Source organism: Globicephala melas, chromosome 13 (genome assembly GCF_963455315.2).
Source record: "Globicephala melas chromosome 13, mGloMel1.2, whole genome shotgun sequence".
NCBI classification, from domain to species: domain Eukaryota; kingdom Metazoa; phylum Chordata; class Mammalia; order Artiodactyla; family Delphinidae; genus Globicephala; species Globicephala melas.
In genome coordinates, this window is record NC_083326.1 from 51,594,810 (window position 1) to 51,620,039 (window position 25,230).

Below are 25,230 nucleotides of genomic sequence, written 5' to 3' on the forward strand. Positions count from 1 at the left end.
CGACCTTAGTAATATTAATCCTTCCTATCGGTTTGACAGTAAAGTTTGAAAAGACTGCTTCCATTTACAGCTGTTTATCTCCTTAAGGGTTTAATTTTTAGACTTGTGACAATGTAGAATCGAAGTGATTTTTGAGCCAAAATGTCATAGGTGATTTGAGTCTGAGGAACTTTTTGCTGGACTATTAAAGTTTAAAAATCCAAGATATCTGATGGTAGGTCATCACGATATTAACATCTTTTACAATATTGTTGATTACAAAAGTACTGCACAGATATTTTGTCATAATTGCCTTTTTTGGTGGTGTTGTGCTTAACATTATAACTTTTGAAACATTCTGAAGAAGTTTTTATGATATGAAAGTCCGAAACACTATTTTAAAAATTCTTCAGTGGTTGATAGCATGAATAAGTATCTGTAGATAACTGGAGTTCTTAAGTTTTTTCAAAATCTTCTAATACTAATAGTTGCAAACTATTTGTAAGCAAGTTTTTCCTTTACTGAACAGCCAAAAGTTATGTAATAATCCTATTTTCGCCCAGACAAAACCACGTTATCTTAAAAGTTTCAAGGAATATGTATATGGATAGTAATTTACAACCTTCTCAGAGAATTAATGTTAGATGTCCACAGTATTTGGGATTAAAATTAAGTGAATTGAATAATGCCATTCAGAGAAATAATACAATTTTAAAATCTCATCTTGAATCAGGAAAATGATGTAGATCATTTAAAATTAACATACATTTCAGTTACTCTAAATACCTGTGTATATATTTTTTAACACATATGGGTCTACAAGAAAGTTTCTCCCCAAAGCTTTCTAAATTACTCTAAGCATCCTTGACTGTGAAATAAGAGTTGTGGGTTGTATATTTGAAATGTCACACCCACATTATGGATGCCCTTCATATAGAGAAACAAAAAAGAGGGTTGATGCTTAATACAATTGAAAACATTTTATTGAATAAGAGAAGGAATTAGAACTTATCTTTCTAGGAAGGATTTCTATAACTTTTAAGAAGTCTAATTCTTCTTTTAATATTTATCCAATTTTTGTATATCTCTTGATTTTACTTTGCTTTTTGATCTCCTTATTCCATGAAGCAGTGTTACAGGGAGGGATTAGTAGGAATTTTTTTGGTTGGTTTTAGTTGTCTTCTAGCCTCTTGCCGTAGCTTCATTTGGTGGGAACCTCACAAATTTATTGAAATGTGGAGGATATAAGGAAATGTGAGTCATGAATTCTTTCCTTGAAAGTCCAATCTATTTAGAAAAACAAGTCCTAATCTCACACACATACACAAAAATAAAGCAAAACACTTCACAGATTGAGAAAATATGTGATGTTTCAAATGATTCGTATAGGTAATAAATACTCTTGGATATTGAAAGGAAGAACTCTGTGAGTTGAGAGAGCCACAGTATGCTGTATGCTGGATGGATAGGATTTAGATAGAGGGTAGTCAAAGGGGGAGTGGAAGAAAACGTGAATAGAGGGTGGAAACATGACGGGCTAGCACATGCTAGGGGAACAGAAGATAAAGTTGGAAGGATAGATTGGGGTTAGAGTGTGGAGGATTTGATTGCTAGGCTAAGGAGTTTAGATTATTCAGTATGTTGTGGCTATTAAATATTTATAAACAGTGCTGTGCTAGGGTGAATGAAGATGAATGTGGTAGTTGTGTGCAGGATGGGTTGTGTGGAAAGAGACTGGAGATGGGGTGAGATTTGAAGTTTTTTAAAAAATTATTTTAATAGTCCAGAAATGACTGAAGCTCAAAATTGGGGCATTAGAATGGGGAAGGAGAATTGATGGAATTTGATTGGCAGGGTTGGGGAGAAGGGGCAACCAAGAAGAATAGTTAGATGACTAAAAATTTTAAGCCTGGGTTATAGGGAGACTGGTGAAAACAAGTAAGGTTTGGAAATCGCTTGGGAAGAATTGGCTACAGATAAATTCAGTTTTTTTGTTGTTGTTGTTTGTTTTTATTTTTTGTTTTTTAAAAGAACTCTTTTTTTTTGATAAATTCAGTTTTATATTTGTTGTGTTTGAGGGGATAGTAGGACAACCACAAAGACATGATCTGTAGACTATTGGAGATATGAAACTGAGCTCATAATTAAAGATAACAGTTTGGAAATCATTTGCACACAGATGCAAGTTGAAACTGATATAATGATAAAAGGGTAAAGAACAAAGAGGAAGAGTCAAGAAAGTAGGCAGGTAGTCATGCCCTCTCAGAGTTAGGACAGCCAAGTATCTTGGAGCCCAAAACCTAAAAGAACATAGTCAACGGACATATTCCCCCGTCACCTTTTTTCTGTTGAGTTCCATAATTGCTTATTGATAGCTGTTGAAATTTTATTATATTAATCTGAACTTGGTAAAGATTGAATTTTTCTTTGGAGGCAGAACCCTTTTTCCAGTTTTGTAGCATCTAACATGAATTTTCTTTGCATGATTATTTTATGTTTATCATCAAACATTCATTCATTTATTCAACCATGCAGAATGACCTACCAGGCAGCTTCATCTTTTTCAGTGAGTCCGTTTTTACTCTTCCCTGTCTGGACTTTGGACATCTCATGTATTGTAGGAACAATACCCTTCTTAAATTGATTGAACTTTCCCTATTATTTTGGCCTTTGTTGCTTTATTTAGCTGATACTTATTGAGTATGTATTTTGTGCCATGTGCAACACTCAAGTTCTAATATTTTTTTGGTAATCTCAGAAAATAAAGTTGTCAAATTATGTTTTCTTGACTAGACCTACTCTTCAGAAATGAAAGTTCCTACACCTTTTGATTTCTGAAGAGTTTCTTGGCATAGGTCTTTTTAAAAAAAATTTAGTTAATTAATTAATTAATTAATTTTTGGCTGCCTTGGGTCTTTGTTGCTGCCTGTCGATTTTCTCTAGTTGTGGCGAGCAGAGGCTACTCTTCGTTGCGGTGCGGGGGCTTCTCATTGCGGTGGCTTCTCCTTGTGGAGTACAGGCTCTAGGCGCGCGGGCTTCAGTAGTTGTGGCTCGTGGGCTCTAGAGTGCAGGCTCACTAGTTGTGGTGCACGGGCTTAGTTGCTCCGTGGCATGTGGGATCTTCCTGGCCCAGGGCTTGAACCCCCTGCATTGGCAGGCGGATTCTTAACCACTGTGCCACCAGGGAAGTCCCTGGCATAGGGCTTTTAAACCACCTCACCCACAAAGAAAACAGCTTTTTTTGTTGAGTATTAGTAGTTATAAAATAATGTAGCTGATAGCAGCCTTGATAAATGATTTCTTCAACTTTTTCTTGAACACATAATTTATTTTAAAAACCAGGTAAGCCCATTTTTCATATTGCAAATGTAAATGCTAAAATAGTCTGCAGATGCTAAGGTAATACGGTACCTAGTCACTCGTTTCCTAGATCATCCAAATTACTCAACGTTGGTTTTCTGTAAGTCAGATTCTTTCCAGTGTCCTAATGGTTCTCTTACTGTCCGTGTTATAGTTTATAGTGATAATCAAGAGCTGTTTTTCTTTTTCCAACTTTTTTTTTAAACCTTAGAATTATTTTATCTAAGGTTTGTTAACAATTTCTCAATAGTTTTGAGTACCTCTGAAAACAGTAAGGAATGGAGTTTAATTAATGTTTATTTTTCCAGAGGCAAAAATGGCTACAATTTGTAAGCTAAAAAGTAAAAACAAAGGCAGGTGAGTCGGAAGGTTAGGTATATATTTGTCTTGAGGTTTGACATACATTTCTTGAAAATAAAGCTATCTGACTGTAGCATCTTTTTTTTTTTAGTTTTTGTTTCTGACCTTTTTTTTCTAGTTTTGTTTAGTTGGTGGAGGTGTAACAATGAGTGAGTGGCATAGAGGGAAGGCAACCAATAACAGATGAACAGTGCATACTGAGTTCCAACACTGCTGTCCCCTTTGTACGTATTTGTTGCTACCATCATTCATTAGTCAGTTTTTCAGAATGTAGAAGGCAAATGTAAATGAAGTTTTGAGTTTTTCCTCTTTAAATTCTCTTTTTCTGGGCTTCCTTGACCTAGTGCTTTTCCATCTTTACATTGCTAACTTCTTTTTCCTTCAGCCACAGTCTTTGGCCCGTAATACTTAGCTTTCTCTTCACCTGTCTTGGAGAATTCATCCATTCTTATATCTTCAGCTGCTATCATCTCTGTACCCATGGTATCCAGGTCTTTATTTTTTAGTCTTTTTGCTGTTTTTGAATCCTGAATACCTGACTGCCTATTAGGCATCTCTACTTGGATGTCATATTTTTACTCAAATTACTAATATTCCAAAATAAGCTTCATGTCACATAACTTACCTGTTTTGTCATTAACACTGCTAGTGTGCCTGTCACTCAAATGGAACTTTTGTTGTATACTTTAACTTTGACAATCCTAGGTCACATGTTGGATTATTTCAAAAGATTGTGGCTAGCATTCCAGATTCTAGATTATTGCTGTATAGTCCCTCTGTGTGTCCTGCCAGTTGCATTGATCACATTTGGGGTTATATTACTGTTGGTGGAATGAAAAGACTTGAGGTCATTAAGTCTTTGGGCCTTAAAGCTATATGCTTGCTAGTGTTCATAATTCATGAGTTAATGAGTGTTACCAGTATCTGTTGCATATCTGGTTAGTTTGGATCAGACTGTTTTGAGGTCATTCATTCAGCAAATCTTTGTGTAGGTTCTAAACGTGGATTCAAATGTAGGCCCTGTCGTGTACTTACCAGATGATTTTAGGTGAATTATTTTAACCTCTCAAAGCTTGTTTCATCTTCAGGAAAGTGGAGGGATAATAGTACTAGATTTTCGTAAAGATTAAATAATGTAGACAAAGCAATTATCACAACATGTGACATTTAGTAAGCATTTGTTAATTGGTAACTATTATTTTTGTCATATTTATAGTATTCCTGTTATATGCTAGTCACTGTGCTTAGGCTGGAAGTTGATATTTATTGTCTTCTCTAAGTGTAAAGTAATTTATCTGGCACTTCAAACCATGCTTGTAAATTCATAATCCAGCTATACTTTATTTGAAGTGTCCAAGCCAGTTGTTACTGACAATGGAGACATTTAGATGAGATTCAGTAGAATGAGGAGGGGCTTTTGGAGATTGTTTATTCATTTAGTCATGATTTATAACATACCTACTTTGTGCTAAGGGTTCAGATTGATAAAAAAGATAGTTGGGAGCTGGTTTACAGAGATTTAGTTATCTTACTCTCTTTCTGTGTGTATCTTATACTTTCACTATTCTGTTAAACAGCTCTTATTGCACCACAAGAACCCTGTGGGTGTATAGAGAGGTGGCTCAGAGTAATAGCTGAGACATGAATTGGGCCATTCATTAATCTCTTGAGTCAGAGCTGTTTTTAATCCAGAAGAAGGAACCACAGATAATATTTTATAATGAACAAAGAGTAAATTCCCAGTTTTATTTTATTTTATTTATTTATTTTTAAAATTTATTTTTTTTTGGCTGTGTTGGGTCTTTGTTGCTGTGCACAGGCTTTCTCTAGTTGCAGCTAGCGGGGGCTACTCTTCGTTGCGGTGCGCGGGCTTCTCATCGTGGTGGCTTCTCTTGTTGCGGAGCACCGGCTCTAGGCTCGCGGGCTCAGTAGTTGTTACTTGCAGGCTCTAGAGCGCAGGCTCAGCAGTTGTGGCACACGGACTCAGTAGTTGTGACTTGCAGGCTCTAGAGCACAGGCTCAGTAGTTGTGGCGCATGGGCTCAGTTGCTCTGCAGCATGTGGGATCGTCCTGGACCAGGGCTCGTCCCCTGCATTGGCAGGTGGATTCTTAACCACTGCACCACCAGGGAAGCCCCAATTCCCAGTTTTAGATTAGATTTTGCATAACTTTACAATTTAGTTTTATTTCATGATTTTAAATTTTGATGTGTTTATATGGTAAAAACTAGAGATTCTGATATATGACAGAAAGGTCCACATATCAGGAAGTACTACATACGGAGTTCTGTTGCTGAAGATAGTCTAGTAGCTCCCCTTCCCCATGACCATCCCCACTAAAAAAGAGGTACATCCATTTAGTTTAAGCCCAGAACATAGCTGATGAATACCCCACACATGTATGTACAAGGAGGTGAACAGATACTACTGCATTTCACAATGGAAAATATTCTTTAAAATATCCTGTTAGCATGGTATAGTGAAAAGTACACTGGACTGGAAATTCAGAGCACTGGCATATCCTTGTTTTGCTGTTAACTCTCTGTGTAGCCAAGTAAATCTTTTTTCTCATCTGGGCTTCATCTTCCCCAATGAAGAATTGGACCATGTAGTTGCTAATGTCCATTGTGTCTCTAAAAATTCTATAAGTCTTTGTTTATTATAATTCCATAAACATTTTAAAAGTTATGATTTATTATTTAAGAAGGAAAATTTTAAAGTTAAGTGATTTGGGGGTAGAAGTATAAGAATAGGAACCATCTTCGGTAAGTGCTACTTTTGCAACTAGTTCTACATAGCCTTAGAAGATCATCCTAAGATAACTTTTAATTGTTATATTTGGCAGTTATTCTTTTTTGCATTTGTGACTTGTGTCATAACTGTAGGGGTTTGTGCTTTTTAAACAGAGAGAGTAGTAATTGAGTTACTTATCTGTTTTCCACTAAAATGTATACATGTACTAGTTTACTTTTCTAATGTGTCTGCCCTTCCTGTTTGGGATTGTGAGATGTAAGAGTACATTTTCATAATAGTTTCTAAACATTTAGTAGGAACTTGAATGTTCAAATTAACATTCAAAGTTTGATGTCTTAGGAGAGAGGTTGTCTTAAACATGTATCATATTTTAAAGCATACCCTAACCTGTGTCCCTCCTTTATTCCTATGTTTATTTTTATTATTTAATTTTAGTTTATTGTTATTCCCATACTTTATTTATAGTCTTTATTCCATACTTTCTATACTGATTTTTGGCAAGAAATTGAAATTTTACCTTAGATTGTTCCCTGGAACTAATTTTGAAATACTGAACTACAGTTAACTCTTCTTTTTTCTCTTTGCTGTTATTCATTCATTAATGGATAATGAATTCATTTATTCAGCAAATATTTATTTGCTGTGTACTGTGTGCTAGGTGCTCTGGTAGGCACTGGGGACCCCATGGTGAGTAAAAGCAAAGGGCTCTGCCTTCATGGAACTTACAGTCCCAGGAACAGGATAAGTTATGAGCAGATTTAAATGGGGTAAGGCTTGAAGGGGAGGTAAGAGATATGATCATGCCTTTTCTCTTAGGTGGAGTATATTTAAAGACTTGTGGTGAATTAGTCTAAGTGTATAATTTTCAGATATGTCTGTAGATTGTATGTACTGGATTCCCTTGAGGACTTGTTAAAAATGGAACCTGAGCCCATGCCCAGACAAAGTCAGAATTTTGGGGTATGAGTCCTAGGATCCTGCATGAGATGTGGATTCTTAGACATGCTCAAGTTTGAAAACTATGGTTTTAGTGGGAAAAACATGGATTTTTGTTTTGTTTGGTAATTTTATAAATGAAAAATTTCAAACATACACCAGTAGGGAAAATAGCATAGTGAACCCCCATTACTCAGATTCTGCAGTTTTCAAAATTTTGTCATACTTGCTTCATCAAACATCCTTTTTCTTGCAAAAATATTTTAAAGCAAATTCCAGATATTGTCATTTCACCCTTACATACTTCAGTAAACATCTCAAAAAAATTTTTTTTCTTACATTACCACAATGGCCATTATCGTGTCTAACAAAATTAAAAGTACCTTGGTACCATTAATTCCCAGTTTATATTCAGATTTCTCTGGTTGTCTAAAACGATGTCTTTTTTTGCAGTCGCCTTATTAGAATCTAGATTCGGACAAAGTCTACATGTTGCTTTTGTTTGTTAGGTCTTTTAAGTCTCTTTTTAATGTAGAGCAGTTTTTTCCCCCATCTCCTCGATCTGCCACCCCCATTGTCTTGTTGAAAAAACTAGGTCGTTGGTACCATACAGTGTTTCATATTCTGGATTTTTTTTGTTTGTTTCCTTGTCATGTCATTTAGCTTGCTCCTGTATCTTCCATGTTTCCTGTAAGTTGGTAGTTAGATCTAAAAACTCGTTTTAATTATTTTGACCTTTTAGTCAGGAGTGTTTCATAGATTGTATTTTCTTTTGCATCACATCAAGAGGCATACAGTACCTGGCTCACCCACGCTTTTAGTGATGCTAAGGTTGATCAGTGTGTTCAGGTGGTGACAGCCTGAATAACTTGCTTTGTAAAATCCTTTAGTATCCTTTCAGCTAATGGTTCCATCCATTTATAATTTTTAACTGAAGCAGTTATTCATCAGGGAAAGCAAAATAATGGTTTTCTAATTATGTCATTCCTTTCACATTTATTAACTGTAATTCTTCTGTTAAGAGAATATAAGAATTTAAGAATGTTTACTCATCATCTATAGGGCTGTTTGCTTACCGTGAAATAGGGTTCATAAAGTACAGGGTGAATGCATCAGTCTTTCTCTTTATTTTTATTTTTTTAAAATTTTTTGTTTTTTAGGTTTTTATTGGAGTATAGTTCATTTACAATGTTGTGTTAGTTTCAGGTGTACAGCAAAGTGAATCAGTTATACATACACATATATCAACTTTTTTTTTTTTAGATTCTTTTAGTCTTTCTCTTTAATTGCCACTTTTCAGAGTGAGGTATTTTGGAGGTTTAGTGTGCTAGACATGGCACAAATTGGGTATTTAAGGGAAATTTAAGAAAGGGACTATTTACAAATGTATAGACAGTATTTAAGGAAATCAGTAGGGGTAGTACAGTACCCTGGGACAAGTAACAGTGGGGAAAGAGCTACTACCACCTTTAGGATGACAAGGGAAGAGAGCAATTGGAAGGGTAGCTCTACGGAGAGGGCTTTCTGGCAGGGACTGTGGTTTTAAGTAGAGATAGAAGCATGTTGATCTGGCAGTAAGGGAACAAGGGGAATATATCCCCTGCTGTTATCGGCCTCCCTCCCTACAGTTTCCTACTGTGGTCTCCCTTTGCCTAAAAGGCTGGTATGCAAAAGAACTCATTAATCTAGTCCATAAAGTTCAGCGGATAAGATATACCCAACATTTATTTATTTCTCTCTTTTATTTTGTTTTTTATTTTTGGCATCATTGTGGAAACCATTAAAAATATATATTTGATGTGTTTCAGTCAATTTTTGTCATGTTTGCTATGCTCAGTTTGTCCTGTCTTTGACTAATGGGAGCCTCTTTACATTGACTCCCATCTTATTTGTCTATGATCTTAATAATCTTTGAGGGAACTTCCTTGTTTCTTGGTGTAATAAGATGACCAGGCTCATCTTGTACATACATTTCTTGCCCCAGACTTGGAAATCAGCCATTTAGTGGGGACCTGGATGCTAGTACTCATTACTACTGGTTAAAATTGCTTCTTATCCTTGTTTAATAATTAGGGCTGTGAAATTTTATTTTTGGAAAGAAGAAAAAATACTTTATACTGATAATTCTAGTATATGTTTATCATCACTTTGTATTTTTTGCTTTTACATGGAAAGATCTTAGTTCTAACAACACTAACATAATTACACATTTGTTTAATTTCCAAGAATGTGGGTATGATATACATGAAAGAAAAACTGAATGGTTGGTGGGTGATGGTGGGTGGGGTCTGAAGTACAGAATTGTACTCTCTAGTTGACACTGTAAATTGTAAACTGAAAAATTGTATGGCCTTGGACAGCTAATGTCTACTCTCTGACCCTTGGTTTTCATTAGGAGTATAGTACAAAATTCAGTAGTTGAAACCATCTCCAAACTGTCTTTAGATACAAGTGTATTTAAATTCCCAACCTTATTAAGAAATTCTGTTTTAGATATGTCTTCTATCCTTTAGTTAATTTTTAAAATTTTAATGCTGTAACAGTAGGACAAAGAAAATGTTTCCCTAATTTTTATCATCCACTCTAAAAGTGTTTACTCATCTCATCCTAATTGTATTTCCTTTGTTTATTTCTAGTAATATCTAGTCATGGAGGCAATGTAGCATAGTGGTTGAGAGCATGAGCTTTGCAGTCAGACTGTGATTTTGAATCCCAACCAGGTCAGGCACTTAGTAGCCTTGTGAGTTTGGGCAAAATTCTTAACTTTTTTAGGACTCATATGCTTACATCATCCTCAAATGAGATTAATCACAGACTCTCATAGGGCTGTTAGGAATATTAAATGTGATAATGCTAGTGCATGTAACATGCTTTGCATAGTTCTCAGCCTTTAGTTAATGTTAGCTATCATTATCATCATCATTGTTTTCATTATATGTCTTCATAATTTGTTCTGGGAAAAAGGACTTGTGTTGACCAAGAGCATTATTATCCACCTCCCCATTCCACAGGCCAACTTTTTATTTAGTTGAGTGATCTTGGACAAGTTATCTAACTTCTTTGAGCCTGAATATATTTAATCTGCAAAATGAGAATCATAATAATATTTACTTCATAGGTTTAATCATGAGGGTTAAATGAAATAATTTATATGCAAGTGCTGTAGTTTCATCCAGGTGTTAATAGTTACTCCTTTCCTTGCCCTACCTTTATATTACAGATTTATGAAGGTTCCACTGTAGTTAGAAATACTAGTACTTGGAAACTTGGGAGAAGAGTAGAATGGGATTCTTTATTTGAAATATTTCTTGAATCTGATTTTTGCTTTCTTTTATTTCTGCCCTACTCAAGTCGAAAATTTCAACCCAACATTCTTGGGTTTAGTGGGACACCCTAGCAGTTTGCCAGTATAGTCCATACTGTATCTTTCTTTTTCTTAACTTTAGTGCTTTTGGTCATGTGGTCTTAGCTTCCCTATTTACTTAGTCTTAATTCCTACCATTCTCCAAAATAGACTGTATGTTCCAGGTGGATTTCCTCACTTTCTACAGCATGTTGCCTGCTCTTTCCCACCAGGCCTATCTTTCTCTCCCTTTGAGTTCTCCTCTATGTCTTCCTCGCCAATTTTCTCATCTTTATAGTCTAACATAAGTTACAACTGTGTTATACTGTTATTTTCTCTTTTGAACTTCTATAGTATTTGTAATCTGTCTCATATAGTTTAGAATTTGATCAGAACTGTGTTGTATGAGTCTAAAGTGTTTAGTCTTACCTCTCTAATGAGAATTACTAATGAGGGCTTAGTAATTTTGGACATTATTGTTCAATGAATACTTTTTGATGGTTGTGAATGATTATCTGCCCCCCCCATTCCCCTGTTCTTTCTCTCTGAATTAGTTAGGATGCTGTCAGTTATACATGATAGCACTCAACTTGAATTTTCCTAGGCAAAAAGAATTTCTAGAGTCAGAGAAACCTGATCTCATTAAAAGTATAAAGATTCAGTTGAACTTCAGTAAGAACTGGAACTTGGGCCTCAAATGGAAACAATTCATTCTCTCTCTATTCTTATTCTTGCTTTGTGTTGTCATTCGGACTGTAGACTGGTTTTAGTCACTTGTGTGGAAGATACCGTTGCCCAGAGTGCTGGAGCTTTATATCTAACAGCTTCAGCTTCAACCACTGATTTTAAATCTTGGAGTCTCAAATCCAGAGCTCTGGAGCAAAAGATGCATCGATTCAGCTTGGGTCAGGTGCTCACCCCTCAACTAATCTCTTGTGATAAGGATCACATGAGAACTATGAGAATGGGGAAGCAGTTTCTAGGAAAAGAAGAGCAGTGGGGCAAGGCACACTATAACATAGATGTTCCTTATACCACTCCTCCTTTCCCTCTTTTTTTTGACCTTGACTGGATCGCTTAAACTCTCTTCAACAGCCTATTCTTCAGTCTGTGAAAGGGAGTTAATAATAATTTATTTCATAGGGTGGTGGTAAGCCTTAAATGTGATCATCTGTAAAGCATGGTTTGAAACCTCACAAAAACAGTTGTGTAAGCTGATGATAAATGGCTGCCCCTAGGTCCCTTTTGCCCTTCTGCCCTGTGCTCTTCTGCCCTGGCCCCAAAGCTTTTTTGTTTGTAGGAGTTTATCCTGCCATTCTAGGTTGTTAGGTGGTCTTTTGGCATTACCTGTCTCAACCCAGTCCCCCATAGCTTCTATCATCTTTTTGAGTAGAAGAGAATGAAGTTATTAACCTCATATAGCTTTTCTCAGGTGGTTTTAGAGTAAATATTTATTATAATTAAATGAATTATAATCTAAATAAAAACAATGGGCTTATTTTTGTAATTGTAGCATTCATGCTCAGTCCCTGCCCCTTTTCTTCTTATAGTAGTGGCAGAGTAGCCACTTAATTTAGTGAATTGAAAGCTAAGGGCCTATAGAGATTCTACTCCTTTTTACCTATATTAATTAGAAATCTTTATTGTAAAGGACTGAAAACTCAACCCAAATTAATTTAAACAACAAAGAATGTTATTGCCTCTGAATACTTGATAGGTAGGTTCTAGCTTCAGGAATGTCTTTTTTCAGGGCTCAAATGATGTGACTGGGAGCTGGCTTTCCAAATCTGCTTCTTTAGTATTGTCTCCTTTCTCAGGTACATAACTCCTTGTGGTTGTAAGGTACTTGCCATTAGCTTCCATGAGTGCTTGTTCAGGCATAGTGGAAGAAAAAGTCTTTTCTTCTAACCTTTAAATAGAGTTTCTAACTGATCTGGCCCACTAGATCGTGTGCCCATATCTGAACCAGTCACAGTAGTCAGAAGAATGGTTTGATGGTAAGCGTAGGCCTCCGTCATGAGCTCCAGTCTCAGAACTGGGAGTGAGTCGTCTTATTCCAAGACAGAGTATTAGAGTTGCATGAGGGAGGGATGGAAATTGGAGTTCAGTTTCCAAGATAGGGGGAAATGACCTGCTGGGCAGTCGCAAACAGCAAGTATCTCCTATATTAGATGGAGATTCCTCACCGAGAGAGACCCAAGTTATGATAGTTTATTCTTCCTTATCTTTTTTGTAAATGACGTGTTTACTAAATTGTTAAGTTATCTAACATTAGAGTTAGCATAAGTATTGTCAACTAGTTGCTAAAGACTGCCAATTTAAGACCACAGCTGGGATAACATTTGGTCCTTTAATGAAAGGATAGCTGTATGCTGCTTTGCCTTAGTGATAAGTCTTCGGGTAACTTAGTGAAAGATTTCCAAATGCCTGTTCATGGATCAACCATATCAAAACCAAATACAGATTCTGGCAGGCCTCACCACAGCCTTACCGTACGAGAATTGGAGTTGGAAGATGTAGTATGCTGAAATTTGTATTCTTAACAGAGTCTAGGTGATTGCATAGCCAGGTTTGGGAAGGACTGAATAGTTGCCAACTAGCTAGACATTATGCCTCCTGCATAATACCTCATTTGGGAAGCTGCTGTGAGGAAAACAAAATAGATGGAAGTGGTAGGATTGGATAGAAAAAAACTTGCCTCCCTTTTAAGAAAGTATTTTCTCTTTTTAAAAATATGTTTTAAGAAAGAACAGGTTATATGAAAAAGAATGAACGTTTTCTGAAAAAGCTGGTTTTGTTTTAGTTTGTTTGGTTGATCTGATTTCAGGCGGGGCAGGAAATCAGATTTGATAAAGAATTCAAGTAGTGTTACCCTCAGTCATCATTGTAACTCCCCAGTACCTTGTTCCTTTGCCAGCTAAAAGGAAAGGACCTCCTGTTTTCTTAGTACTTATGAAGAAATTGTTTAAATGTGAATAGGCTATGAAAGAATAGTATAGTATATTTAAAAAACAGATTTTTTTAAAATAAATTCGAAAGAGATTGGAAATTTACTGTTCCTATGAGATTAAAATTTTTTTCCTAAATGAAAACATATTTGAATTACTTAAATAGCTCGTGGGCTTCTGAGCTATTATATATTGAGATATTGATGCTCAACATGTAAGCTCCATGAGAGCAGGTATCTGATTGTCTGTCTGGTTCACTGATGTGTCACTAGTTCCACGAGCAGTGCCTGGCATATTTTAAGTTTTCAATAAATATTTGTTTGTTGTTGAATTACTAGAAAATGTTTTTGTTTGTTTCTGTAATGAAAGCCAAGAACAGCTGACATGAGGTTAAGAGATACGGTGTAATTGGTAATTTATTTAAATCTAAGCTATATCTGTTCTAGGGGGATAATATATTTTAAAACTACAAATGGTATGTATAAAGGTATAGGTGGGTTCCCCCACTCCCCAATATCTTTTATTTTTTATTTTTATTTATTTTTTTTGCGGTATGCGGGCCTCTCACTGTCATGGCCTCTCCCGTTGCGGAGCACAGGCTCCGGACGTGCAGGCTCAGCGGCCACGGCTCACGGGCCCAGCCGCTCCGTGGCATGTGGGACCCGCCTGGACCAGGGCACGAACCCGTGTCCCCTGCATCGGCAGGCGGACTGTCAACCACTGCGCCACCAGGGAAGCCCCCCAATATCTTTTAATTTTGGATGGGGAACCAAAAGCCAATATATTCATCTTTATAAGACTTTGCACATTCATTATTTTATTTAATCTTTACAACAATCCCATGGGCTGCAGATATTATTCTTTATAAATTAAATTAAACCTTAGAAAAGGTAAATGAATTGCCTGACATAACAGCGTATCATCAGTAACTGGCAGGCTTTCAAAGATCCTTCGTCTGTAGTATAGTGGAAAGAGCATCAAAGTTGTAGATAACATGCCACAAAGAGAAGTGTTTCCACAGCACTTAGGAGAGTGCTTTGTACACAGACTGCACAAAGTGAAAAACATTTAAATTGAAAAGTATGGGCATTGGTAAAGAATGGAGTGGGGAAGATGAGGTATGTAGTAGTAGGGAAAAGATCTTGCTAAATGTTTATTGACTAGGTTGGAGGGGGAAGGTAAGTAAGTTCTGTAGTATTTTACTTCAGAAGCAGTGGTCTAGAACTTGACTGGGTAAGGGATGGGAGTCAGTTCTTTGATTGACTGTGCAATGTATTTATTGCAAGGTTCAAATAGCTTTCTGCTAAAACATATCTTTGTCGGATTTGACACGTCTGGAAAGTGAGTATTGGTAGGCAATCTAAGCCATGAAGCATGGTGATCTGAAGTAGAATAAAATGATGCATGATGATTAATGACACCATCATGCACATTAATTTAACAGTAGACAGTAGTAACATTTTACTGAATTGGTATCAAATAAGATACGGGATGACTTTGGGAACATGTTAAAAAAATTAATATCTGTGTATTTGGTGCAGGGATTACTGTCCTATAACAGAACTGAACATTTATCAGGGGCTAGGGATGGGCTAGGGGATTGACTGCAAAGAGGTACAAGGGAACGTTTAGGGTGATGGAAGTGTTCTGTATCTTGATTGTGGTAGTGGTGGTGGTTATACAGCTGTTTGTCGAAATTCATTGAACTATAAACCTAAAAAGGATGAATTTTATTTTACGTAAATTATACCTCAATAAACCTGAATTTTTAAAAAAGAAAAAATACTTGGTGAAAGGATTAGTAGTCCTATGACAGAACTAAACATTTATTTGCTGCTGTCAGTAATATGGCCTTTGAATATGAGGGATGTGTCTGTGTGTGACTTCACTTATGTATGTATGTGTCACTTGGGAAGGACCTGTGCTGTCTGAATTTTGAAATGTGATGATTGAAAAACAACTGGTAATATTTGTGGCCAGTGATAAAATTAGAGCTTTTATGTGAAAATTAGAATTTTGGAAAACTTGTATTTGCCACCCTGAGCTTGACAGCTTTCCAATGTCTAAAGACTTTTCTCATGTAGTTGGTGGTGACATTAATAAATGTGATTTTTGAACATTGTGTGATGAAATGTATCAACATTTGGAAGAGCTCATAATTTTTTGGAAGAGCCAATATTTTCTCAGTGACCAATTATAAAATCATCGATGAGTAAAAGATCTACTCAAAGTACAAGATAGGCCGTTAATTTTTTTTTTAATTTATTTATTTATTTTTGGCTGTGTTAGGCCTTCATTGCTGCACGCGGGCTTTCTCTAGTTGCGGCGATTGGGGGCCACTCTTCATTGTGGTGCGCGGGCTTCTCATTGCGGTGGCTTCGCTTGTTGTGGAGCATGGGCTGTAGGCGCGCAGGCTTTAGTAGTTGTTGCATGTGGGCTGAGTAGTTGTGGCTCTTGGGCTCTAGAGCGCAGGCTCAGTAGTTGTGGCACACGGGCTTAGTTGCTCTGTGGCATATGGGATCTTCCTGGACCAGGGATCAAACCCGTGTCCCCTGCATTGGCAGGCGGCCTCTCAACCACTGCGCCACCAGGGAAGTCCACCATTTAATTTAAATATTACAAAGTGAGCGCAAAAAGTTCATTGATACAGTTTCAGATTCCATATTGCAAATGACTTTTTTTTTTTTTTTTTTTTTTTAATGTGTCTGTGCCATGTGGCTTGTGGGATCTTAGTTCCCTGACCAGGGATTGAACCCGGCCCTGGCAGTGAAAGTGCAGAGTCCTCACCACTGGACTGCCAGGGATTCCCTAATGGATTTGTTTTTAAAAATCCATTCTCATGATCTGTCTTTTAGTCAGTGTGTTAAGAGTATTCCCATTTAATGTAGTATTAACGTGTTTGGGTTTGTCTCCCATTTTATTACTTATTTTGTACTTCTTCCCTTTGTTTTTTGTTCCTGTTTCTCTTTCTTGCCTTCTTTTGGGTTATTTATACATTTTTTAGTATCCATTTTAGTTTATATATTGTGTGTGGGGTTGTTAAATAAATTTATTTTTTATTTATTTATTTTTGGCTGAGTTGGGTCTTCGTTGCTGCGCGTGAGCTTTCTCTAATTGTGGCATGCGGGGGCCACTCTTCGTTGCTGTGCGTAGGCTTCTCATTGTGGTGGCTTCTCTTGTTATAGAGCACGGGCTCTAGGCACGCAAGCTTCAGTAGTTGTGGCTCGAGGGCTCTAGAGCGCAGGCTCAGTAGTTGTGGCACATGAGCCCAGCTGCCCCGTGGCATGTGGGATCTTCCCTGACCAGGGCTCGAACCCGTGTCCCCTGAATTGGCAGGCGGATTCTTAACCACTGCGCCACCAGGGAAGTCCCTGTGTTTTTGATTATATTTTTTATGCAGTTTTTTTAATGGTTGCTGTTCTAGGGATTTCAGTATACATGCCTGACTTTTCACAGTATGCTACCACTTTTTAAGGAATGTAGGAACCTTACCACCATAAATACCCCTTCACCCTCCCCTTTATGTTGTAGTTGTCTTATGTATTTCAGCTATACACATTGAAAATCCCGTCAGAAAATGTTATAATTTTTGTCTTCATTGGTCAAATATATTTTAAATAACTCAATAGGAGAAGAATAGGTAAATTTATCATTTTGGTTGCTCTTCTTACCTCATGTTCCAAGTTTCCTTCCACTATCGTTTTCCTTCTGTCTGAAGAACTTCCTTTATGAGGTGGTTTTTTTTTTTTTTTTAAGTAGTCCTTTTACAGCAAGTTAGCTGGCTATGAATTTTCATAGTTTTCCTTCCTCTCAGGCGGTTTTTATTTCATTTTCATTCCTAAAGTATATTTTCAGTGGCTATAGAATTTTGGATTGATAGTTCTTTCCTTTTGATACTTTAAAAATGGTGTTCCACTTCTTTCAGAGGTTTCACATAGTTTCTGGTGAGAAATCTTCAGGTATCCAATTCATTCTCCCCCTGTAAGTAAGGTCATTTTTTTCTGGTTGTCCTCAAGGTATTTTCTTTGTTTTTAGTTTTAAGCAGTTTGATTATGATGTGTCTGGAAGTAGGTTCCTTTGGGTTTATCCTATTGGGGTTCACTGAGCTTGAATCAGTAGCAAATATGGGAAGCAAATATGGGAAATTTTCAACCTTTGTTTCTTTAAATATTTTCACTGCACTAAAGTCTTTCTCCTGTCCTTTTGGGACTCTTAATAGCACAAATGTTCCCCTTTCTGTTGTTTTCCCACAGGTCCCTGGGGCTCTGTTCATTTAAAAACAATTTTTTTTTCCTTTGTTGATTAGATCATTTTTACTGATGTATCTTCAGGTACAGGCGTACCTCATTTTATTGTGCTTTGCTTTTTTGCACTTCACAGATACTACAATTTTTACATGTTTGTGACAACGCTGTGTTCATCAAGTCTGGTGGTGCCATTTTTCCAACAACATTTGCTCACGTTGTGTCTTTATGTCACATTTTGGTAATTCTTGCAACATTTCAACCTTTTTCATTATTATATTTATTATGGGGATCTGTGATTAGTAATCTTTGATGTTAGTACCATGACTACTGAAGGCTCAAATGATGGTTAGCATTTTTTAGCAGTAGGGTATTTTAAAATTAAGGTATGTGCATTGTTTTTTAGATATAATATTATTGCACAGTTAATAAACTGCAGTATAGCATAAACATAAATTTTATATGCACTGGGAAACTAAAAAATTCGTGTGACTGGCTTTATTGCAATATTTGCTTCATTGTGGTAGTCTGGAATCAAACCCATACCATCTCCAAGGTATGCCCGCATACTGAGTCTTTTCTCTTGTCATCTCTTTGTTGCTTTTGAGCTTATCGAGGGTGTGTTTTTCATTTTGGTCATTGTATTTTTCCCTTCTGAATTTTCCATTTAGTTCTTTTTTTATTGCTTACACTGTCTAACCATTAATTCCAAGTGTTTGCCCTTATTTTGGGAAGCATTTTAATAATAGCTGTTTTAAAAGTCTTTGTTAAGTCTTTGTTAGATAATTCCAACCTGTGTGTCATTTTGCTATTGGCATCTGTCATTTGTCTTTAACTTTTTGTTTTGAAATAATTACAGATTTACAGGAAGTTACAAATATAATGCAGAGAGGTCTAATGCACCCTTCACCCAGTTTCCCTTGATGGTTACATTATGCATAACCTTGGGACAGTATCAAAACCAGCAAATTGCAATTGGTTTGATGTGTGTGTACAGTTCTGTGCCATTTTCCACATGTGTAGATTCCTGTAGCCACTGCTACAATCAAGATACAGAACTATTCCATCACCACAAAGATTTCCCTGTGTTACTTCTATATAGTCATATCCCCCCACCCCCCATATCCCTAACCCCTGGAAACCACTGATCTGTTCTCCATCTGTATAATTTTATCATTTGAAGAATGTTATTAGAAAAAAATCATACAATATACAACCGTTTGAGATTGTTTTTTTCACTCATAAAGCCCCTGAGATCCATCCCCATTGTTGCAGGAATCAGTAGTTCATTCCTTTTTATAGCAGGGTATCATTCCATAGTGTGGATATACCACAGTCTGTTTAGCCATTTACCTACTGAAGATAATTTTTGTTGTTTCCATTTTTTGGCTATTAGAGATAAAGCTGCTATGAGCATTTGTGTGCAGGTTTTTGCATGTACAGTGTTTTCATTTCTCTGGGATAAATGCCCATGAGTGCAAATGTTAGGTCATATGATACTGGCTGTAAAACTATTTTCCAGAGTAGCTCTACCATTTTATATACCACCCTGCAATGTATGAGAGATACAGTTTCTCTGCATTCTCATTAGCATTGGTATTGTAACTATTTTTCATATTAGTTGTAATGAGTATATAGTGATATTTCATAATGACTTTAATTTACATTTATTTAATGGCTAATGATATTTAGCATCTTTTCATGCAGTTATTTGCCAGTCAGTACATCCTCTTTGGTGAAATGTCTGTCTATATCTTTCTCCCATTTTCTAATCAGATTTTGTTTTGTTTTTAACATCTTTATTGGAGTATAATTGCTTTACAATAGTGTGTTAGTTTCTGCTTTATAACAAAGTGAATCAGTTATACATATACATATGTTCCCATATCTCTTCCCTCTTGTGTATCCCTCCCTCCCACCCTCCCTATCCCACCCCTCTAGGTGGTCACAAACCACTGAGCTGATCTCCCTGTGCTATGCGGCTGCTTCCCACTAGCTATCTATTTTACATTTGGTAGTGTATATATGTCCATGCCACTTTCTCACTTTGTCCCAGCTTACCCTTCCCTCTCCCCGTGTCCTCAAGTCCATTCTCTATGTCTGCGTCTTTATTCCTGTCCTGCCCCTAGGTTCAGAACCAATTTTTTTTTTTTTTTTTTAGATTCCATATATATGTGTTACCATACAGTATTTGTTTTTCTTTTTCTAACTTACTTCACTTTGTATGACAGACTGTGGGTCCATCCACCTCACTACAAATAACTCAGTTTTGTTTCTTTTTATGGCTGAGTAATATTCCATTGTATATATGTGCCACATCTTCTTTATCTGTTCATCTGTTGATGGACACTTAGGTTGCTTCCGTGTCCTGGCTGTTGTAAATAGAGCTGGAATGAACATTGTGATACATGACTCTTTTTGAATTATGGTTTTCTCATCGTATATGCCCAGTAGTTGGATTGCTGGGTCGCATGGTAGTTCTATTTTTAGTTTTTTAAGGAACCTCCATACTGTTCTCCATGGTGGCTGTATCAATTTACATTCCCACCAGCAGTGCAAGAGGGTTCCCTTTTCTCCACACCCTCTCCAGCATTTATTGTTTGTAGATTTTTTGATGATGGCCATTCTGAATGGTGTAAGGTGATACCTTATTGTAGTTTTGATTTGCATTTCTCTAATGATGAGTTATGAGTGATCTTGAGCATCGTTCCATGTGTTTGTTGGCAATTTGTATATCTTCTTTGTAGAAATGTCTATTTAGGTCTTCTGCCCATTTTTGGATTGGGTTGTTTGTCTTTTTGATATCGAGCTGCATGAGCTGCTTGTAGATTTTGGAGATTTGTCAGTCGCTCAGATTGTTTTTTATTGTTGAGTTTTGAGAGTTATTCAATTATTCTAATATATATGGTTTGCAAAAGATTTTCCCCAGTATTTGGCTTGTCTTTTCATCCTTTTACCTGGATCTTTTGCAGAGCAAAAGTTATTTTTGACAAAGTCCAATTTATCAAAAATTTTTTAGATTTTTAAAATACATTTTGTGTCATGTTTCAGAAGCTTTCACTAAGTTGTAGTTCTCAAAGATTTTACCCTGTTTTCCTAAACACTTTAACATTTAAATGAGTGATCCAATTTGAGTTAATTTTTGTGTGAGGTGTGAAGTTTAGATTGAGATTCATTATTTTAATGGATATCCAATTCTCCAAAACCATTTATTGAAAAGACTACCTTCCTCCATTGAATTGCTTTTGTACCTTGTCAAAAATCATTTGGCTATACTTGTGTGGGTCTGTTTCTTGGTTTTCTGTTCTGTTCCATTGATCTATACAGTTGGCCCACTGTATCCACAATTTCCACATCCACAGATTCAACCAACTGCAGACTGAAAATAGTCTGGGAAAAAAAATCCAGAAAGTTTCAAAAAGCAAAACTTGTATTTGCCTGTAGTCAGCAGTTATTTACATAACATTTACATTGTAATTGCAACTATTTACATAGCATTTTCATTGTATTAGGTATTATAAGTAATCTAGAGATGATTTAAAGTATAGGGGAGGATGTGTGGATAATATATACAAAGGCTATGCTTTTTTTTTTTTCTTTTGCCGCACTGTGCAGCTTGCAGGATCTTAGTTTCCTGACTGGATCGAACCGGGCTCCAGCAGTGAAAGCACCAAGTCCTAACCACTGGACTACCAGGGAATTCCACTGTGCCATTTTATTTAACGGACTTGAGCATCTTTGGATTTAGGTATTTGCAGGGGTCCTAGAAACAATCCCCCAGAGATGCCAAGGGAGTACTGTATGTGTGTCCTTCCATGAGTAGCACACACTGTCTTGATTATTGTAGCTGTGTAGGTCTTAAACTTGGGTACAGTTATTCCTACACATTATTCTTTCTCAAAATTGTTTTAGCTTTTCTAGTTCCTTAGCTTTTCCATATAAATTTTAGAACAATCTTGCCTATATCTACAACATGTACAAAAACTCTTGCTGGGATTTGATAGGAATTGTGTTAAACCTATACGTCAGTATTGGGAGGATTGATGTCTTTACTGTTTTGAGTCTTCCAATCCATGAACACCATATGTCTCTCCATTTATTTAGATCTTTTAAAAATTTCTTTCATCAGTATTTTGTAGTTTTCAGCATAAATTCTATATTTGCTTTGTTAGATTTATTCCTAAATATTCTTTTTTTATCTGAGTAAATGTAAATGGCATTGCGTTTTTAATTTTGGTTTCTTCATGTTCATTGCTAATATACAGAAATACAGTTGTTTTTGAATGTTGATCTTATATCTTATGACCTTGTGGAACTCACTTATTAGTTCTAGGTGTTTTTTGTTTATTTTTGTGCTGTAGCTTCCTTGTGATTTTCCTCATAGACAGTAATACCATCTGTAAATATGGACAATTTTATTTCTTTTCTGATATGTGTGCCTTTTATTTCCCTTACTTTATTGAGCTGGCTGTGAGTTCCAGTGCTATGTTAAATTAAGAGTGTGAGAAAGGACATCCTTGCCTTTTTCTTGATTTTTGATATGAGGGATATCATAGATTTTTGCCATTAAGTATGATGTTATTTTCAGGTTTTTTTGTAGATGTTCTTTATAAGTTGAGGAAGTTCACCTCTATTTCTAGTTTTCTGAGAATTTTTCTCATGAATAGGAGTTGGATTTTGTCAAATACTTTTTATGCATCTGTTAATATCATGTGATTTTTCTTCTTTAGCTTGTTCATATAGTAAATTATATATGAAGAGAACTTTTAAGATATACTCTCTTAGCAGCTTTCAAATATTCAACACAGTATTGTTAACTGTAGTCACTGCTGTACATTACATCCCCAGGACTTATTCATCTTATACTGGAAGTCCAAGCCCTTATTTTACAACTAAGACCTCTTTTCCATTCTAGTCCAGTATCCCTTCTTAGAGCAGCTAATGACTATTGTCATTGCCTCTGTGTGTGTGTGTGTGTGTGTGTGTGTGTGTGTGTGTGTGAGAGAGAGAGAGTGAGTGTTGGAATGTGAACAGACGCCAGCCATCACTGTGGTAGAAGATGGAAACCTCTTCAGGCTTGAGTCATTCTTGGCTCAGGGGTCTTCACATAATGAGGTTACTATCACACAAGTTGGAGAGGCTTCAAAGGAAAGAATTTCTTTCCAATCATAAGTCTGAGAGTTTTGGTACACAGGTAGATGCCACTGATTTTATCCTGGGCAACTTACGATGTAATCTTATGTTCCAGAATTAGAATTTAACAATGAAGGTTCATCATATTCTTCCAACCAAATGGGGGAAACAGGCTTCTTTACCTATTATGCTTTTGTGTGTATTTCTTTGTATAGCTTTTTTATTTGGTTACTCTATGTATTCAATTAGACATATATAACTTACCACATTTGATTGGTGTTGACATTTTATTAGTTCGAGTGAAGGGTAGAGTTATCTTCTTTATGTTCCTTTACCGTCCTAGTATATAATATATTCATCTTTAATGTCTTTTTATATGAGAAACAATGAGAAACAGTCAGGTCATATTAAAATTTTTTGCTTCAACTTTCAAGAGAATGAAAGTGTGTTGTATTTTCCTGTATTTTTACTTTTTCATTCATTCTTCCTCTTATCCCAAGATTCTTTCTTTTATCATTTTCTATTTGAAGAATTTCCTTTAATATTGTATGTCAGCTACATTGTTTTAGGATAGGTCTGCTTGTCACAAATCACTTAGTTTTTTGTCATCTGAGATTATCTTGTTTGTTTTTTTTTTTTGATATAGAATTCTACTTTGACAGGTTTTTGTTGTTGGTTTGGATTTCTTTGGATATCCTGTTAGGTTCTTCAATCTAGAGGTTTATGTCTTTTGCCAAATGTAGGGAATTTTTAGCCTTCATTTATTTCAGTCTTTTTTAGTCCCATTATCTTTTCTCCTTCTGGACCTCCAGTGATATTAAATCTTTTGTTATGATTACCCAGGTCTCTGAGTCTCTGTTCATTCTTTTTTTTCCCGCCATGATCAAGGTCTAGTTTTATGAAAATTTGTATAGGAACTTTAAAAAGATAACAGCGAGCTGTTTACTTTTATTTTAAACAATATTATTTTATTTTTTAATTCAACAGCAAAATACAATCATTCTGAAAAATTATACCACGTTGTAACTATATGTGCTGATTAGGGTGATATGAAGCACACATGGCAAGTGAGTCATTTTGCTGCCTTTGAAGGGAAGCATTGCTTTACATTCCTTTCCTCTTTATTAAATAGTCAAGATCACACACTGGTGTTTATTAAAATAACCAATAGATTTGGCTCTTTGACGAGTACCAACCTAATGGTAACAAGGACTCAAAAATGAAGATTCCCCAAGCCATTTCTACGACTCAATAAAAGGCTTTAGACTGGGAGGGGAAAGTGCATTTCATTTTTTATTAGTCAAATATAGTTGGCTGGAAATCAGCTTGTTTTTCTCACTTTCATTTACAAATTTGATGAGCTGGGTTTTTTGAAAAATGTTTTTATACTACTGCTAACTAAACATATGACGCGCTTTATTTTTCCCCAAAGAAACGAATCAGACACTTGAAGGAAAAATTTGAAAAATAAACTCTCTCCCCCAAAACAAAATCGAACCACCTGAACTTTTTCAGTTATTCATGCCAACACAAAGTCTAGCTTGTGTTCACCCATACCTATAAACTGTTAAAGTGATAGGGAGGCAGATCCTCTTTGAAATTATCCATGAGTATATTTCTGTGACTTCTTAGGATATATCAGTTTCTTACAATACAACAGACCTATGTGGTAGTTATTGTCGTTATCCTTATTTTACAGATGAGAACATTGAGGCTGTGAAGGGTAGATAACTTGCTTAAGATCATGGTGACTATTAAGTGTTCTAGACTGGAATATGACTCCGTGCCCTTTTGACAGGATACTGATTATATAGAAGTCTTCTTATTTTTTATAAGGTTGATGTATCAACTCTGTATCTTAATTCTGTCCTCCCTTACATTTTTTTTGGAACCTCACTTAATCATTTTTATTCTATAAAAATATGTCTCTTCTACCTAAAAGTATTTCATCAAATACAGGTTTTAAATCATGCAAGCTTCTAATCTTTCTCATTTCTTTTGGCCATTATTTCATTTGTTCCTTTTCCATTAACTTTTCTACCCATTATAAGCTGGTTTATGCCCCTTCCACTCTGAGAAGCATTCTATTTAAGGTTGATACTGACCTTTAAAAGAAGAATTTCCCAAAGAGTCTCACTCCAGCTTCTCTGGGCCTAGATGGTCTATTGTATGTC

At 36.0% G+C, this 25,230-nt stretch overlaps 1 protein-coding gene across 4 annotated transcripts in view; it reads left to right on the top strand.

Annotated features, from left to right (window-relative positions):
• ROCK1 (Rho associated coiled-coil containing protein kinase 1) overlaps positions 1 to 25,230 on the top strand; it is a 147,825-nt gene that overhangs the window by 1,250 nt on the left and 121,345 nt on the right. The gene's annotated exons all lie outside the window — the stretch shown is intronic.